Source organism: Budorcas taxicolor, chromosome 13 (genome assembly GCF_023091745.1).
Source record: "Budorcas taxicolor isolate Tak-1 chromosome 13, Takin1.1, whole genome shotgun sequence".
NCBI classification, from domain to species: Eukaryota; Metazoa; Chordata; class Mammalia; order Artiodactyla; family Bovidae; genus Budorcas; species Budorcas taxicolor.
Window position 1 is genome coordinate 51,586,442 of NC_068922.1, and position 7,486 is coordinate 51,593,927.

Consider the following 7,486-nt stretch of genomic DNA (forward strand, 5'->3'; position numbering starts at 1 on the left):
TCCTGACCTTCTTCATTCTGCATCCCCCTGAAGCCTGGTAAAGCTGAACTGTACAACAGCCCTCTCTCCACCCACACATCCCTCCTATTCTTACATGAAACTGGTGCTCAGCCTAGGCCCTAGCACTGGTATTCTGGTTTGCTACAGTGTCCTACATGGGGATAAGTACGGATGAGACAGGAAAATGGAATATGTGGCCCTATCATGGGTCAGGCTGACATGCAGCCATGCCTTGCCTTCAGGAAGCAATGTTCCTCCAGGCCAGAAATGGAACCAGCCTATTCCACCACTCCCCACAGCAAGACTGAGCCCAGGGTGAGAAGTTTCACATGACTTTCCCAACACATGAGGTTAATAGGAAATGGCTTGCATCTATACAACAGCAGTATGACTATTTTTGCTTCAAAGCTCTCAAACCTTGCTGCAATAAACATTCTTTTTCTTACTTCCTTAATTTATTCCCTTCTCTAGTTCCTTTCCCTTAGCCTTCAAACATGCTCAAATTATCTGGTCCTTAAGAAACAAACGAAATATTTTCTTGTCAAGGGAAGTATTGATATTTTCTTTCTAAGGAGAAAGAAGCCATACTGTTGTCAGAGTCCGCTATACTTTATGTATGATGCATTAAAGATGGCTACAAATTCTTCTACAGTCTTTCAGTGGAAAAATGGGGACTAATCCCCCAGTCCTTGAATCTGGGGTGGCCTTAGTGATTTGTTTAATCAATAGACTATGATAGAAGTGATGGGCAGAGAATTTGAGTCTAGGTCATAGGAAGTTTTCGTTTCCTCCTAAGTAGCTCAGAGCACATACTCGGGGGAAATCCAGCTGCCTTAAAAAAAAGTCTAGCTACTCTGAGACTTCAGTTCAATCACTCAGCCTTGTCTGATTCTTTGCAGCCCCATGGACTGCAGCATGCCAGGCTTTCCTGTCCTTCACCATCTCCCTGAGTTTGCTTTAACTCATGTCCATCAAGTCGGTGATGCCATCCAACCATCCCATCCTCTGTCATCCCCTTCTCCTCTTGCCTTCAATCTTTCCCAGCATCAGGGTATTTTTCAATGAATCAACGCTTTCTAGGTGGCCAAAGTATTGGAGCTTCAGCATCAGTCCTTCCAATGAATATTCAGCGTTGATTTCCTTTAAGATTGACTGGCTTGATGTCCTTGCTGTTCAAGGAACTCTCAGGAATCTTCTCCAAAACCACAGTTCAAAGGCATCAATTCTTAAGCGTGCAACCTTTTTTATTGTCCAGCTCTCACATCCGTACATGACTCCTGGAAAAACCATAGTCATCTATATATAATGCTGAGTGGGTTCTGGTACTATAACATCCAGTCACTCATAATGAAAGGGATCACTGCCTCTCTGAAAGTACATATGCAAGGACTCCTTATGCCTTATCACCTAGATCTGTGGCTGTTCTACCTGAAATCCCATGCTAACTTTTTCTCCACTAGTCCTTATCAAGGCAGCTACCTGCAGGTCCCAAAAAAGTTAAAGTCAATAGTCAAGAATTCTTAGCCTATGATATGGAACTGTTCTAAGTTCAGACTCTAAATAACATAGTTCTTAACAGCTGCACAGCCAAGATTATTTGCCACTAAGATGGTGTGAAGTAGTCTCTGCTAGTTTTTTGGACTTTTGTTTTTTTCCCTCAAGAAAAGCATTCTCTCTGTGTGGTCCTTTTGTTCTCTTTGATTTCAAGTCATCATTTTCTATATTTTTGCTTGCATTATAGCATTGTCTCCAGGTCATGGACATGAATGATTTTTTTATAATTTTTAATTTATGCAATGTCTTAGGTCCATTTCCCCAGGAGCAGAGCCTGAAATAGAATTTGAGTGTACAATTTATTGGGAGAGGACTCTTAGGAGAAAGACAATGAAGGAAGCAGGGAAGGTAGCTGATCAAAGATGCAGTCTTATCTGGAACTTCAGCCTGATCCTATGGAGAGTTATGGAGCATGAATTGTACCATAGAGTTGATCCCACCCTGAGGCAAAAGGGCCAGCATTTTGTATACATGTTTCATTTAGCAGCCCTCACTTAGCAGTAAGACGGATCCAGTAAAGGAAATTGGAAGGGGTAGCAGCAGTTTACTACGTACCATGAATATTTACTGAGCGTTATATACCAAGGAGGAATGCTCCCCTGGTAAGATCAATCTGATTAGCTGTTTGATGTTCCCTAAGACGTCAAACAAAAGACCTTGCTCTGAACTGTTTGAAATATCAACATATTTTAGTATGCCAAAGGTCTTTTAGTCTACTAAACTTTTAGTCTACTAAACTATATTTTTAGTCTACATGAAATGAAGCAATTCCCTGATTACAGATGTCAGGATCTTACCTAACTGGTTAAGTTCTATATTGCCTAAAGAAAAGACTGATCCGGAAACTTTCCAATAATCACAGCAGGGAGGGTTCTAGGAATGAAGCTCAGTTGGGTAGCAGCTCCCATATGAGGGATAGATCAACCTACAAACATAAGATACCAATAATCCTTAGCAGGGTCTGCTGCTGCTGCTGCTGCTGCTAAGTTGCTTCAGTCGTATCCAACTGTGCACTCCATAGACGGCAGCCCACCAGGCTCCCCTGTCCCTGGGATTGTCGAGGCAAGAACACTGGAGTGGGTTGCTATTTCCTTCTCCAATGCATGAAAGTGAAAAGTGAAAGTGAAGTCGCTCAGTCGTGTCCAACTCTTTGCAACCCCATGGACTGCAGCCTACCAGCCTCCTCTGTCCGTGGGGTTTTCCAGGCGAGAGTACTGGAGTGGGGTGCCATTGCCTTCTCCTAGCAGGGTCTAAGGGAAAGTAATTAGGGACGCTTGACCTGGGAGCTCAGAGCTATGTCAGAGCTCCTAGTGGCCTCCATAAACAAGCCCCACAAATATAAAGTGGCCTTTGTATCAGCTCAAGGGACAAAATCCAGTCTTGGGAAGAAATAACCAATTTAAATGCAGAGGTCTTGAAATTTCTATTAGACGAACACGCCCACTTTCTCAAATTTCTACAGTAGAGAACTAAAATGGAGAAGGCAATGGCACCCCACTCCAGTACTCTTGCCTGGAACGACTGAAGTGACTTAGCAGCAGCATCAGAGAACTAAAAGGCTTCTCCTGTGTGTAGATTAAATGTTATGAAAACAGTAATAGCATTAAAAGACAATTGTCCTTGCTAAATAGTATACCCATGACGAATGACTTCAAATTAGAGCTTCCCAAAACTAAAGCCATTTCCCCTCAGATTTATTGCGATATGATTACATAACAGCAATGTATACATTTTAGGTGTACAGCATGATGATTTCATTTTCATACATCATGAAATGCTTATCACAATAAATTTAGTAGAACATCTATCATCTCATATAGATATAAAATTAAAGAAACAGAAAAAATACTTTTCCTTATAGTCAGAATTCTGAGGATTTACCTTCTTAACAATTTTCATATATAACACAGAAGAGAGTTTACTATATTAATCATGTTGCATATTGCATTTGTAGCACTTATTTATCTAGTATGTGGAAGGCTGTACCTTTTGAATGCCTTCAATCCAATTCCACCCCCCTCCAACAACCTCCTCCTCTGATAACCACAAATTTGATCTCTTTCATGATAAGCTTATTTGTTTTTGCAGTATAATTGACCTGAAACACTGTATTAGTTCCTAGTGTACAACATAGTGATTGGTATTTCTATAGCTTCCAAAAAGATCATGATGATAAGTCTCAGTACCGTCTATCGCCTTAAAGGTATTATATTATCATTGACTGCTTTCCCCGCACTGTACATTCCATTGTTGTTGTTGTTCAGGCACTTCGCATGGAGCGCAGCAGGCCAGGTTTTCCTGTCCTTCACTATCTCCCAGAGTTTGCTCAAACTCATGTTCATTGAGTTGATGATGCCATCCAACCATGTCATCCTCTGTCACCTCTTCTCCTCTTGCCCTCAGTCTTTCCCAGCATCAAGGTTTTTTTCAGTGAGTCAGCTTTTCACATCAGGTGGCCAAAGTACTGGAGCTTCAGCTTAAGGATCAGTCCCTCCAGTGAATATTCAGGACTGATTTCCTTTAGAATTGATTGGTTTGATCTCCTTACAGTCCAAGGGACTCTCAAGAGTCTTCTCCAACACCACAGTTCCAAAGTATCAATTCTTTGGTGCTCAGCCTTCTTTATGGTCCAACTCTTATATCCGTACATGACTACTGGAAAAATCATAGCTTTGACTATTCAGACCTTTGTTGGCAAAGTGATGTCTCTGTTTTTTAATACGCTGTCTAGGTTGGTCATAGCTTTTCTTCCAAGGAGCAAGTGTCTTTTAATTTCATGGCTACAGTCACCATCTACAGTGATTTTAGAGCCCAAGAAAATAAAGTCTCTCACTGTTTCCATTGTTTTCCCATCTGTTTGCCATGAAGTGATATAACAGAGGCCATGGTCTTAGTTTTTTTGAATGTTGAGTTTTAAGCCAGCTTTTTCACTCTTCTCTTTTACCTTCATCAAGGGGCTCTTTAGTTCCTCTTCGCTTTCTTCCATAATGGTGGTGTCATCTACTTATCTAAGGTTATTGAGATTTCTCCTGGCAATCCTGATTCCAGCTTGTGCTTCATCCAGCCCAGTGTTTTACATGATGTACTCTGCATAGAAGTTAAATAAGCAAGGTGACAGTATACAGCCTTGACGTACTCCTTTCCCAATTTTTAACCAGTCCATTGTTCCATGTCTGGTTCTAACTGTTGCTTCTTGACCTGCATACAGATTTCTCAGGAGGCAAGTAAGGTGGTCTGGTATTCCCATCTCTTGAAGAATATTCCACAGTTTGTCATGAACCACACAGTCAAAGGCTTTAGCGTAGTCATGAAGTAGAAGTAGATGTGTTTCTGAAATTCTCTTGCTTTTTCTGTGATCCAGAAAATGTTGGCAATTTGATCTCTTGTTCCTCTGCCTTTCCTAATTCCAGCTTGTACATCTGGAAGTTCTTAGTTCATGTACTGTTGAAGCCTAGCTTGAAGGATTTTGAGCATTGCCTTGCTAGCATGTGAAATGAGCACAGCTGTATGGTAATTTGAACATTCTTTGGCATTGCCCTTCTTGGGGATTGGAATGAAAACTGACCTTTTCCAGTCCTATGGCCACTGCTGAGTTTTTCATATTTGTTGATATATTGAGTGTGGAACTTTAACAGCATTGTCTTTTAGGATTTGAAATAGCTCAACTGGAATTCCATCACCTCTACTAGCTTCGTTCATAGTAATGCTTCCTAAGGCTCACTTGACTTCACACACAGGATGTCTGGCTCTAGGTGAGTGACCAGACCATCATGGTTATCTTGGTCATTAAGATCTTTTTTGTGTAGTTCTTCTGTATATTCTTGCCACTTCTTAATTTCCTCTGTTTCTGTTTGGTCCTTAGTATTTCTGTCCTTTATTGTTCCCATCTTTGCATGAACTGTTCCTGTGCTATCTCCAATTTTCTTGAAGGGATCTCTAGTCTTTCCTGTTCTATTGTTTTCCTCTACTTCTTTGCATTTCAAGCCTGTGGCCTTCATTTTGGAACTGCAAGGTTTTCCTTCTTAATCTCCCTCACCTATTCTTCTCTTCCTCCCACCCCACTCCTGAAGCTACCCTTTTTGATAAAACTTCTCAGAATTATTGGTAACAACCTGTATTAGTTTTCTGTGAGTCCTATAACAATCATCAAAAACTTGGTAGCAAAAACAACAGGAATTTATTCCCTCACATTTCTGGGTTTCAGCAGGGCTGCATTCCCTCTGGAGACTTTAGGGGAGACTCCCTCCTTGACTGTTCTAGCTTCTGGTGGCTATTGGCATTCCTTGTCCTCCTTGGCTTGTGGCCAGATCACTCCAGTTTTTGTCATTGCATTGTCTTCTCCTGTGTGTTCTCTTCTCCTGTGTGTATCTCTTATAAGTACCATTGTTATTAGACCTAGGGCCCACCTAGGCAATCCAGAATGACCTCGTTATCTCAAAATCCTTAATTAACTTCATCTACAAAGACCCTTTTCCAAATACACTAACATTCCTGGGTTCTTGGGCAAGAATGTAGACAAATCTTAGGGGCACCACAGTTCAGCCCTATACATGAAATCAACTCATTCAATGTATTCATTTATGCAGCTAGTATTTATTGAGTACCTGCTGTGAACTAAAGATTGATCTAGGCTCTGGGGAGGCAGCAGTGAAAAAACATATAAAAGGAAATCCTCATATCCGTTAAAATGGCTACTATCAAACAAACAAACAAAATACAGAAAAATAACAAATGACAAGAATATGGAGAAATTGGAACCTTTGTGTACCATTAACGTGAATGTTAAATGGTGCGGCTATTATGGTGAATGGTTTGGCAGTTCCTGGAAACATTAAAAATAGAATTACCATATGGGCCAGCAATATCATTTGTGGCTGTGTATGTGTATATATATGTATATATACTTGCAAAATAATTGAAAGCATGATCTTGAAGAGATATTTGTACACTCATGTTCACTGCAACATTATTTTTGTACAATAGCCGAAAAGGTAGAAGCAATCTGGGCATCCATCAGTGGATGAGTGGATAAATAAAATGTGGTAAATAATTACAGTGGAATAATATTCAGCCTTAAAGAGAAGAGAAATTCTGACATATGCTACAACATGGATGAATCTTGAAGACATTATGTTAAGTGAAATAAGTCAGCCACAATCATGTATGATTCCTTTTACGTAAGGTAACTGTGGAGAGGAGAAAGTGGGCCCTGGTTATTTAATAGATATAAAGTTTGAGTTTTGCAAGATGAAGTTCTGGACAACAATATGAAACTACTTAACACTACTGAACTGTATACTTAGAAATGTAAAGAGAAACTTCCCTGGGGCTCCAGTGGTTAAGAATCTACTTTCCAATGCAGTGGACATGGGTTCAATCCCTGGTCAAGAACTAAGATCCCATGTTGTGGAGCAACTAAGCCCACACACTGCAATTACTGAGCTGGCACACCTCAACAAGAAAGAAGCCTGTATGCTGCAACTCAGACCTGATACAGCCAAAAATAAATAAGTAAAAATAGTTTTAAAAACCAGTTAAGATGATACATTTTATGATATGTTTTTTTAACCACAGTTAAATAATTTTAAAATTGTGTTTAAAAATTCCATGCCTTCATCAGTTCAGTTCAGTTCAGTTCAGTCACTCAGTCGTGTCCGACTCTTTGCAACCCCATGAATTGCAGCATGCCAGGCCTCCCTGTTCATCACCAACACCTAGAGTTCACTCAGATTCACGTCCATTGAGTCAGTGATGCCATCCAGCCATCTCATCCTCTGTCGTCCCCTTCTCCTCCTGCCCCCAATCCCTCCCAGCATCAAAGTCTTTTCCAGTGAGTCAACTCTTCGCATGAGGTGGCCAAAGTACTGGAGTTTCAGCTTTAGCATCATTCCTTCCAAAGAAATCCCAGGGCTGATCTCCTTCAGAATGTACT